General features: G+C 46.2%; 1 protein-coding gene across 6 annotated transcripts in view; it reads left to right on the top strand.

The window, feature by feature from the left end:
• Positions 1-12,286, top strand: part of ABHD6 (abhydrolase domain containing 6, acylglycerol lipase) — a 44,794-nt gene that overhangs the window by 5,585 nt on the left and 26,923 nt on the right. Inside the window, exon 1 of one of the 6 annotated variants that reach the window (XM_081184318.1) lies at positions 5,300-5,439. The exons of 2 other annotated variants lie outside the window; for them this stretch is intronic. The gene's annotated coding sequence lies outside the window, so the exon portion shown is untranslated. Of the gene's footprint in view, positions 1-5,299; positions 5,440-5,895; positions 6,177-12,286 lie in introns of those variants that run through there. 3 more of the 6 variants (XM_081184320.1, XM_081184324.1, XM_081184322.1) reach the window with 3 other exon arrangements.

Here is a 12,286-nt window from a genome sequence, read left to right as displayed (position 1 = left end):
GATGATGCCAGTTGCTTACATAGTTAATTACACCTGGTAACCAATAATTAGGAGCCTTAAGCCTTTCAACATTTCTGTATCACTTTCATCAAATGGCTTATTGTCTCTCACACAAAGTTGCATACCTACTTAAAACTAGAAGTAAACATTTGCCAGATAACATAGTGCTGCCTTGGGGAGATTATGAAACTGGAGGTGTGGCCTGCTTTTGTATGGAGTAGCCAGAGGCAGAACAGGGAGATATAGCAGATGAAGATGTAGCTTGTCAATCAAACTCCACCTCTTCTACACAACTATTAAAGGTGCAGGAGCCCTATCCCCCTTTTCACCTGGCCACCTTACTTCTGCTCATGGTTAGTTGGTTGGTTTCACTGCAGAAGTCCTTAAGCTATGGATACAAAGGCTTGAAGCATACACAGGAATGGACTAGCTTTCTGACAACCACAGTTGTCTCCTGAGTGAATGGTGACCGTTGGCAGATGAAGAAAATGTCCACATAGGTTGAAAGCAGGGCAGTAAACAAACAAACAAACAAACAAACAAACAAACAAACAAACAAACAAACCACATTCCAAAAGAGATAGTAGATAAATAACCTGTACAGTAGGCCAGTGTTTTTCAACCTTTTTGGGGCAAAGGCACACTTGTTTCATGAAAAAAATCACGAGGCACACCACCACTGTGTGCGGAGAGGGAGATGTCAGAGCCCCGCTGCTCTCTATGGGGAATCGGATGAGAGCGGACCGCCTGTCCGCTCTCATCCGATCCCATCCGATCTGATCCCCACCCAGGATGGATGGAAAATAGGGTGGACACAGTCTGGCACCCGCCTAGTGGGCGAAAATTTGACTTTTTTTTAAAAAAAAAATCTTTCGAATTTTTCAATTTTTCCCACGGCACACCAGGCAACATCTCGCGGCACACTAGTGTGCCGCAGAACAGTGGTTGAAAAACACTGCAGTAGGCCAACCAATTGCTGGGAGCAGAAGGATTTCCCCATCATTCCTGCTTCCCACCATCTTTCACCTCTGTCGTTCCCCCCCCCCATTTTCTTTTTGAAGCAGTGCTGGGAAATGCTGACATAGATAAGAGACCTAGGATGCAGGATAGTGGGACAACAACACCATTGACCATTGATCCTGGATTTGAAGATGCAGTTGGTGTGTTGGAGCTAGTTGCTAATGCTATTCTAGGCTGCATGGACAGAAGTATAGTGTCCTGATTAAGGGAAGTAATAATACCACTCTGTTCTGCCTTGAGTACTGTGTCCACACCTGGAGTACTGTGTCCAGTTTTGGTCACCACAATTTAAGAAGTATATTGACAAGCTGGAACATGTTCAGAGGAGGGTGACCAAGATGATCAAGGGTCTGGAAACCAAGCCTTATGAGGAACAGTTAAGGGAATTGTATACGTTTAGCCTAGACAAGAGGTGACTGAGAGGACATATGATAGTTGTCTTCAAATATCTAAAGGGCTGTCACTACTACTACTACTACTACTACTACTACTACTACTACTAATTTATTTCTACCCCGCCCATCTGTCTGGGTTTCCCAGATGGAGCAAGCTTGTTTTTCCCTGTTCTTGAGGAAATCAATGACTTCAGAATAATTTTAATTAGTTTTCAATTACAATCCAATAATAGCCTCATTATAACAATACCAATTTATAATACAAGTATTAATACAAATCATTCAAATACCGAATTATATAATTTAGATAAAGTGGCCCCCCGCGTGCTAGATATGATGATTTGTTGATTTTCTTTATTTCTGCATTCCAAAATCTTATTAATTTCCATTATGTTCCGGTAACAATAATAATCCTCTATACAACAACTGCAATATTAATAATTTCTATTCATGTTGACACTTTAAATGATTTATAAAACTACAAGTGAGGAACTCAAAATATATCCTTGTTCTTCCTGTGTGTGACACATCCTTGCTTTGCCAACGATCTCCCGCTGTCATGGTGGCTGCCTCCATTAAGGCAGAGCGGAACCGGAAGCCAAGGGTTCCAAGAAAGGAGATTCTGACGAAGCATCAGGAAGAACTTTCTGACAGAGCTGTTCGGCAGTGGAACAGTCAGACTCCCTCAGAAGGCGAAGGCCTCTCCTTCCTTGGAGGTTTTTAAGCAGAGGTTGGATGGCTATCTGTCCTGGATGGTTTAGTTAAGATTCCTGCGTTGCAGGGAGCTGGACCAGATGACCCTCGGTGCCCCTTCCATTGCCACAAATCTATGATTCTATGACATCCACAGTGCCCGTGGAAACAGGGCCACACCCCACCAAGCTGGAGCCAAGCTAGGGATGCCGCCAACATGAAACATAGACAAGGAAGTATCTGGCCTGCAGGCCAAGGAGGGGGCATGGCCATCTTGTTGCCTTGCCCCTTGCATATCAGACAGGTGCCTTTTCTATTGTCTTTTTGGCATCTGTTGAGGACTTTCCTCTTTTCACAAGCCTTCCAAATAGACGTTGTTGTTTTTTTTTTTTTTAACTCCAGTTGGTATCTCTACTGGATTTGAAATTGTGTGTGTGTGTGCACGCGCACACAATTCTTTTAAACTATTTTTCTATGTTTTCAATTACTTTTATTGTAGTGTGAAATTACTTTGAAGTAATTTTTTGGAAGCTGCCCAGAGTGGCTGGGGAAGCCCAGCCAGATGGGCGGGGTATAAATAATAAATTATTATTATTATTACTTTAGGAGAAGTGATTCCTAAACAGATAAAAACAATGTCCCAACATGCAAGACACTAAGAAAATTAGACAGTATTCACCCACTGCTAATCTGTAATCTGTTAAGGCTGTTTTGAAGAAGTTGCTTTAGCAAATAAGCCAAATATATCCCTCATGCTCCCATTTTTCCTTGATTACATCCCTGCACCTGAACAGGGAGTTCCCTTTGCTGTGAAAACAAGTGTTCACTGCACTAAAAAAGCTATTTATTAGTGTCAGGCTTTTTAGTGTGCAACTAACCTTTACTTAGTCTGCAGGGATCCCATTTTGATACATCCTTATATTCTTTAAACATTATTTTATCAACGACTATGGAAAGTTCTCTAAAGACCCAGTTAAACCTTGACCCATGGATTTCCTTTATTGGCTGTTAGCATTATCTTTAATAAATCATTCCAAAGGTTATTTCAGGTACTTCAAACAGCCCCAATACAGTGAAGACTGATAAGACATTTTCAAAGTGATGGTGGTGGTTTTCATGCTTTCTAAATGAGATCTTGAAAAGCCGGGCTTGATGGTAGATGTTTTTATAGTGGAGTAGCTTGAAAATCTGAGCAAGGAAGGTATATATTGGATAACATCAGTGACATCACAAACCCATCTCCTCCCTAGGCAATTCTGCATCATTAAACAAATTTAAAACCTGGGTGGAGGTTTTGTGCAAGGTAAAGTATTAATATTAAAACCAGCAAAACTGGTTGCTACGTGGCAAGATTACTTATCTATGAAATGCCAAAGAATTCAACATCTATCATGGGTTAATAGCTTCAAAGCGACCAGCTCACACCTACATATTCAAAAAGGTCGTCACAGTGAACAAGGCAGATTTTGTTAACGTAAGTAATTCTGGCAGGAAAGGGAGTGGAAACAGAACTGCCGATATAATAATGCTATTATGCATATCTAAAGTGCAACTGGACTTGGAACTCTGTATACAATTCTTGTCACTGTAACTCAGAAAAGGATATTGTAGAACTGGAAAAGGCACATAAAAGGACAATCAAAATAACCAAGGAGCTGGAGCTGGGGCAACTTTATTGTGAAGAATGCTTACAATATTTGCAGTACTGAGTTTAGAGTAAAGGGGAGTACTGTAGTGGGGACATTATTTAGATGTGTACAATTATGCATGATATGGAGAAAGTACCGTAGATGGGTATTAGAACCCAGGGCCACCCAAAAAAGCTGAATTTGGAAGATCCAGGACAGGCAAAAGGAGGTACTATTTCAGCCAGCTCACAATTAGAATTATGGCAATTGTTCTCCACGAGATGTCGTGATGACCACCAACCTGGATGACTTTTTGAAGGTATTAATATGAATTCATGGTGGATAAGGCTATCAGTGGCTACTAGTCATTATGGCTATGTACTACCTCTAGTATTGGAGGTGGTATACCTCTGAATACCAGTTGGTGGGGATCCAATGTGGTTGGCCACTGTGAGAAAGGATGCTGGAGTAGGGAGGTCATTGTCCTGACCCAGCAGGACTCTTCTTCTTCTGTTCTTCAGACCCTATGTTGGAGGTAACAGTGCTTCAGAATACCAGTTTCTGGAAACCACAGGAGGGGAGAGTGCACTTGAATCCTGCTTGGGGGTTTTCCACAGGCAACTGGTTGGCTGCTATGAAAACAGGATGTTGGACTAGATGGGCTGCAGCCCTTCTTCTGTTCTTATTGTTGTCTGGAAGAGACCATGTATGTGAAGTAATGTGCATTGCCATCTAAAGTGGCAATGCATCCAGGGTCTAAAAGTGCCAAAGTGCACCCCATGGCACCTTACAGAAGTCTGTATTATATTTTACTGTATTATACAAATACGCAAGCCCAGGGCTTTCTTTTTTTTTTTTAGCAGGAGCTCACTGGACCTCAACTTTGGCACTTCTCAGGTCTTAGAATTGGCACTCTAGGAGAACAAGGGAGAAGTTTGTGGTGAGCTCTGGCACCTCCTTTTCTAGAAAAATAGGACTGCACAAACCTATATTATAATATTGTATCACTTTTCAGCGCAGGAAAACAGCAGCACATAAATGCTTCTAATAAACCCCATATAACAACTGCGTTTGGGGGGCTGGATTTTTTGAAGAAGGAAAAAGCACCTTTTGCTGCGAAATGAACAATTTTTAGCTCCGTTTTATCGTTTGCACAGGGATGAGGGGGGAAAGCATTGCTCGGGATGGGGCGGCGTGGAGGCACCCCCAAAGGTGCCAGTGTGAAAATGCCGCTTAATTTGAGCCAAAGGCGAATCTCTCCGCGGCTCTACACTAATTTGGGGTCGCATCCCAAGAATCCAGTAAGTGCAGAACGCGGCGGGCCGATCCTTCGCCGCCTTTATTCCCCATCTCCGTCCCTCGTCTGGCGCGGGCGAGCAGCTCTCTCGGCTCCGAAGCCGAGCGCAAAGCCGCCTGGGTGGCCTCGGCCTGCCTTGTCGTTGCGAGGAGGCGGGGAAGGGCCTTCCGTTGAGCCAACCCCTTTTCTGTCGGAGGGTGGGGAATCACGCGCGGCCCTTGCCTTTAAGGTTCAATCGACAGAAAAGGGGGTGGTGGCCAAAGGCGCCGGCCGGCCGAGCCGAGGTGGTGGTGGTGCTGGGGCGCTGCGCGCGCGCGCCGATTCCCGGAGTTGGAACCTGCCCCCCCCCCCGCCGCGCCGCCGAAGAAGCAGGTGCAGCGAGGCGAGCGAGCTGGTGCGGCGCAAGGTGGGGGTTTTGCATCGCAGAGCGGCTGGGGACCGGGGAAGGGGAGAGGGAGGAGGGCAAGCCGGTGGGGAGAGGGGCTGGGAGGTTAACAGGCCGGCGGGGAAAGAAGACAGCCGCTTCACTGCTGCGATGGAGTGAGCAGACTCGGTGGAATGCAAGGCAGGCAGGCGAGGGCAGCCGGAGGAAGGCGCTGCGGCATCGCTTGCGTGCGGTGCTCCTCCTGCGCGGCTCGCCCCCAGGCGCCGGCCGGTGGCGCATCGAGGACCGTGCGACGAGCAGAGGGCCCTGCTGTGTCACGATGTTGGCAGCGGGGGTCGGACTCCGGAGGGCCAGGCCGGTGTGGCCCAAGGGCGCCCTTGCACAGGCATCCCTGACTTGGATGCTGGCCAGTGCAGCGAAGGCAGCCGGGCGGGCGAGGGAGGGAGGATGCTTCCCCGGCTAAAATAAATGCCCAGGCCCGCCTATCCTCCTCGCTCGTTCTTTAGGCCAGGCAGACCCCTCTCCTCCGCAGACTGACCGACCACGCGTAATGTATGGGTCGAGCGATCCTCCGGTTTGCGTCCCCTCTGCGAGCGGACGTTTTTGCTGTGTCAGCCCAGGAAGCGATGTAGCTTCTGGCGCATTCACACGGTCGCTTGGCACGTCGGCTAGGATCCTCCTCAGGGAGCCAGCCCCCGTTGGACACGGTGGCACTCGCAAGACTTCCAGTATCGGGCTGAAAGGCTCCAAATCCCTCTGTAAGTTCCCCAGGAAATCGGGCACCTTCTCCGTTACTCCGTCGAAGGCACGCTCGCCTCTCCTTTGTTTCTCGGTTCGTTGCTGTCTGTTTATGCTCGGAGTGGCAGCTGTAATCTGCTTTAGTGCTCGGAGGACAGAATCAGGTGCTGATAATCGGCGGTTATTCCGGATTACTGGAAGATAGGTGTGTGTGATCTGATCTCATGAAGGACCCCTGGTGACCCGCTTCTTTCCCCATGTCTGTAATGTCAGTGTAAAAGGTGCACTGGTTGTAGAAAGTAGGTTCGTTTCTTCGTCTTCTTTTTTAAAAAAGGGCTTTCTTCAGCTTCTTATCCTGCACTGCCATCCATCTGGCATGCGAAAAGCATCTGAAGCGTGCCTAGCTCTGTCAAAGGACTTGGCATGCGTTTTGTGGACAGCTGAACCAAAGGGCAATAACACCTGGTATGTGGTACATTTCTGGTATAGAGAAAATGGAGACTATACAAAGTCCTGAATATTTGATTTTGCTATGTTTTAGGTAGGAGAGCCTCCAGGTTGCTATGTAGAAATCTGATGGGGATAAATGAAAGTTTGTTTTTGCATTTAACCAGTAATGTGGGTCCCCCCCCCATGCAAATAGCTGTGGTGGTGGGGGACTGTGGTGGGAAGGATTGGGACCTTGCAGGCAGGCCTGAAAGGTTTAATCCCCCCTAGCCATTATCATGATGTTGCCCTGAAATTTTGTGATGAAGGGTGGTTGAGAACTATTTCATATAAATCACATGTAAGAATCCTCTCTCTCACTGGTGTAACTATTTGCATTGAGACAAAAATTCCCATCTGGTGCCAGTGTTCTTTAGGTTGCATGAATTCCAACCCCCCAATTCTGTTTCCTTATACAGTGGTACCTCGGGTTACATACTCTTCAGGTTACATATGCTTCAGGTTACAGACTCCGCTAGCCCAGAAATATTACCTCGGGTTAAGAACTTTGCTTCAGGATGAGAACAGAAATCGTGCTCCGGCGGCGCGGCGGCAGCAGGAGGCCCCATTAGCTAAAGTGGTGCTTCAGGTTAAGAACAGTTTCAGGTTAAGTACAGACCTCCAGAACGAATTAAGTTCTTAACCCGAGGTACCACTGTACTTGCTTTAAAGCTGAAGAAACTAATTTCATAGTGTGGATGTAAAAATGGGTATGTTCTTCCATCTCCTCCCCATTTTTAAAAACTCGAGCTGCTTCGCACTCTGCGCACGCAGTCACTGTGGGGGGGGGGTGGTATTTACATCAAGTATGAGCAACAACGTATGCATTGCTAAATATGGTGGCCGGCCTTTATATCTTCCTAGGCTCAGATGTGAACATGTTGGACTGGCTTGTGTCTGCGAAGCCATATCCATTTGCCTTTATTGCTGTGTGGAAGTATTGCTGTAATAGGTAAAGGTAAATTTGGACACTGGCGGCGATGTGGTCTAAACCACTGAGCCTCTTGGGCTTGCCGATCAGTAGGTCGGTGGTTCGAATCCCCATGACAGGCTGAGTTCCTCTTGCACTGTCCCAGTTTCTTCCAACCTAGCAGTTCGAAAGCACACCAGTGCAAGTAGATAAACAGGTAGCGCTGTGGCGGGAAGGTAAACGACGTTTCTGTACGCTCTGGTTTCCGTCACGGTGTTCCATTGCGCCAGAAGCGGTTTAGTCATGCTGGCCACATGACCCGGAAACCTGTCTGTGGACAAATGCTGGCTCCCTCGGCCTGAAAGTGAGATTAGTGCCGCACCTCATAGTCACCTTTGACTGGACTTAACCATCCTGGGGTCCTTTAACTTTTACCTTTTATTGCTGTAACCTTGGGTTACAGACGGTTCAGGTTACAGACTCCGCTAACCCGGAATTAGTACCTCGGGTTAAGAACTTTGCTTCAGGATGAGTACAGAAATCGCACGGCAGCAGCAGGAGGCCCCATTAGCTAAAGTGGTACCTCAGGTTAAGAACAGTTTCAGGTTAAGAATGGACCTCCAGAATGAATTAACCCGAGGTACCACTGTAATATGGTTCTTCCAGTGGCAAAATATCGGAGAGGCAGTGAAGCTGATTTTTGGCATACACCAATTATGCCACTGCTGCTGCTGATAGTAACCAGGGATTGTGAGAGTAACCAGGCAGCGTGCCCCTGAATACTGATTGCTAGGAAACACCAGTGGGGAGAGAAACTGTTGCGCTCATGTCCCGCCACTGTGGCCAGCAGACCACAAGTAGAAAGCAGCTACCTTGCCAAAAGAAGCCTGCAGAGCAAATGGCTCTGGGTGATGCCAGCCAGGAATCCATGCCACATGTGATAGCTGAAGGGGGGAAGGAACCTCCCAGTGCCAACGCAAGGCAATTGCTGCATGGGGCAAAGGACAATGCAGTGTCTCCCTATAGAAGCTGAACAGGCTAGCCATTGATTCTTACTTCAACATTTATAATGGGACAGCACCCTCCATGTAATTGAGGGCATCTGTCTAGCTTGGGGGTGGGGACAGGACACACTACATGATGCACACATTTATTTTTTGTTGTCCTCTAACAGGAGAATGGCTTAGAAGGAGTGATTGGCACTGCTGCCCCCTGCATCCCAGAATCTACTGCCTGAGGTGACCTGTGCCTGACGATAGAGCCGGCCTTTATATCTTCCTAGGCTCAGATGTGAACTTTGATGTATGCCAGGCCTAACGCAGATATGTCTGCAATTCTTATGGCACAGTGGAGGATGCCACATTTGCTACCCCGATCTAGCCTTTTAGCTGTGAAAGTGCCACAATTTCAGCCCAGCGTTCTAATACGAAAGCAGTAAAATAATGTACTTTCTTGCACTGCCCCCTTTTTTATTAATACTTTAAGAACGTTCTATTCTGAAGCCATGACTGGAGGGCAGGAAGGTTTTGCCGCTTGATGCTTTGAGACTTTAATGGAGGACCACGCCAGTCCCGAGAAGACTAGAGGAAATATTGGATGCGGCCGAGAAAGCTTAATATGTCAGGGAGGATTTGTTTGGTTATATGTTGCTCACTGCACTGTGCAAAGAGGACTGTGACGTACAGCTTGGTTTTTGCAGAAGGGAAGAGAGACTATGAATCAGATGGGTGTCGAACCAAGAAGCATGCACTTAATTTTTGAAACAATGTACTCTAAAAAAAATAAATAGAAAAGAAAGAAAAATGGATTGATTTATCTAAAAATGTTGCAGGACTGGAAAAGACCCCCTTGCAGTCATAGTAGACGAAGCCAGGCTTATCTGGCAAAGGATGAGGTGGCTTTTTATAGTCAGAAACTTGTTAACAATCAAGGAGCCAGAGATTAATCCACATGATTTCCTTATACAGTGGTACCTCAGGTTACAAACACTTCGGGTTACAAACGCTTCAGGTTACAAACTCCGCTAACCTAGAAGTAGTACCTCGGGTTACGAACTTTGCCCCAGGATGAGAACGGAAATTGCGTGCTGGTGGCACGGCAGCAGTAGGAGGCCCCATTAGTGAAAGTTCGCCTCAGGTTAAGAACGGTTTCGGGTTAAGAACGGACCTCTAGAATGAATTAAGTCGTAACCCAAGGTACCACTGTAATAGCATTTCACCAACAGGAAGCCAGAGGAGACAACATCCAATTCCAGGAGTGCTTTATTTATTATTATTACATATTTTATATCACCTTCCCCCCACAAGGAGCTCAAAGTGGTGCCCATGGTTCTCCTTTCCCCACTTTATCTTCACAACAGTCTTACGAGGTAGCTTGAGCTGAGAGACTGTGATTGGCCCAAGGTCACTCAGTGAGCTACCATATCTGAAGTTGCACAGTCTTCTGTATGCCTCAAGTTTCTCTGAGAAAGGCAAAACAAAACAAAACAAATTTCTTGTACAAAATTCATTCCCAGATCTACATGTTAGTAGCTAGAAATACAAACCTAAGTTGAAAACGCTGAGTTAACATCTGAAGGATTCATATTTTAAGTTTTGATCAGTAATAATTATTCCATTTATATACCACCTTTCCTCGTAAAGGATCCCAGTGCTGTACACAATGTAAACAATAGTCCTGGATAGCTCAGTCGGTAGAGCATGAGACTCTTAATCTCAGGGCCGTGGGTTCGAGCCCCACATTGGGCAAAAGATTCCTGCATTGCAGGGGGTTGGACTAGATGACCCTCGTGGTCCTTTCCAACTCTACAATTCTACGATCAGTTGTTAGAATATGTAAAAATTACAGTGCTAAAAACAAATATGGCAAAATAAGCCTCATAATAAGAACATAGGAAGGTACTTTGTTGTGAGTCAGACCCTTGGCTCATCTCACCCAGTGGCATTAATGATGGCTACCTGGCCCTCCAGGAATTCAGGTTGGAGATCTCTGCCAGCCTTACCTGGAAATGCCTGAGGGTTGAACCAGGGACCTTCTGAATGCACAACATGTGCTCTGCCGCTGAGCTATAAGAAGAGAACAGTTGAATTCCAGAGCCAATGTCTGCCGGCCCCAAATGCCTTGTGAGAAGCTTTATGCAAAAAAAGATTAAAAGGTTGCATGCTTAAATTTCAGGTTAAGCAGTAGGGGACCCAGGTGAGAAAAGAGGACAGGGCTCCGGCACTTTTAATGCTTGTGTAGATGAAGAAATTTCAGCAGGGTGTAGGTGGCTATTTGAAAGGTCCCAGGAGATGAAGGAATTACTAGAGGATTGGGATTTCCAATTATTCCTTGGCTCTTACTCCTGTGGGTAGGATTGCCAGCTACTTGGGGAGAGGGGGAAACCTGCTGTGGCCTCCTCATGTGCCTTTAAAAGCATTAAAAGCGGCTTGAGTTGCAGAGAACCAGCAAGATAAGCGTGAGCGCTTGCTACATGCTGCAGATCAAATGGTTGTTGGAAGCCCAGCTACAGGTCTCACATCAAGACCTGCCAACTGGTGGAAATGTTTTGAACACACCTCTAAGGGAGTCTCTGGTTTAAATTGGACTAGGACTGTGCACAGGGACAAATCTCTTTCATAGAAAGGTTTTAGGGAGGACGGTCAGATCTTTGCTAAATAGGAAGATAAGTATAAACTGGTATGTTGTAACTGTTTGTTGTAAGGTTGCATGAAAGATACCAGTTGGATTTGATAGTGGATGCTGGAGGATGGGGTTAGGGGTAAGCCGTGAAATGGCAAAGTCACAAAATTATTTAAGGTAGTAAAAAAGAAAAAGGGACAGCAAGAATTATGGCGCATGGCTCAGTCGGTAGAGCATGAGGCTCTTAATCTTGGGATTGTAGGTTTGAGCCCAATGTTGGGCAAAAGATTCCTGCATTGCAGGGCATTGGACTAGATGACCCTTGTGATCCCTTCCAACTTTACAGTTCTAAGGAGGTCGCAAATGATTGTTCCAAACCAGAGGAAAGGATGTTAAAATGGCAAATGTGAGTCAGTGTAAGCAAATGTAAAGTGATGCACATTGGGGGGGGGGGGGAATTAAATCCGAACTTTGCATATATGCTGATGGGATCTGAGCTGGCAGCAACTGACCAGGAAAGAGTTCTTTGGGTTGTGGTAGGTGGCTCAAGGAAAACATTGGCCCTATGTGTGGCTGCTGTGAAAAAAGCGAGCTCTTATATTGGAGATCATTAGGAAAACAGTTGAAAATAAATCTGCCAATATCACGATGCCCTTATACAAATCTGTGGTGCAACAGTGCTTGGAATATGTGACCAGTTCTCATCACTGTACTTCGAGAATAATACTGCACAGCTTGAAAAAGGTGTAGAAAGGAGCTTCTCTGAGGATATCATAGAATAGCGGTAGTCAACCTAAGGCCCGGGGGCTGGATGCAGCCCAATCACCTTCTCAGTCCGGCCTGCGGACGGTCCGAGAATCAGCATGTTTTTACATGAGTAGAATGTGCCCTTTTATTTAAAATGCATCTCTTGGTTATTTGTGGGGCACAGGAATTCGTTCATTATTTTTTTCAAAAATATAGTCTGGCCCACCACATGGTCTGAGGGACGGTGGACCGGCCCATGGCTGAAAAAGGTTGCTGACCCCTGTCATAGAATCTTAGAGCTGGAAGGTACACAAGGGTCATCTAGTCCAACCCCCTGCAATTCAAGAATCTCGGCTAAAGCATCCA

This window comes from Podarcis bocagei, assembly GCF_964188305.1.
Source record: "Podarcis bocagei genome assembly, chromosome: 2".
NCBI lineage: Eukaryota > Metazoa > Chordata > Lepidosauria > Squamata > Lacertidae > Podarcis > Podarcis bocagei.
This window is presented reverse-complemented; position numbering and strand designations above follow the sequence as displayed.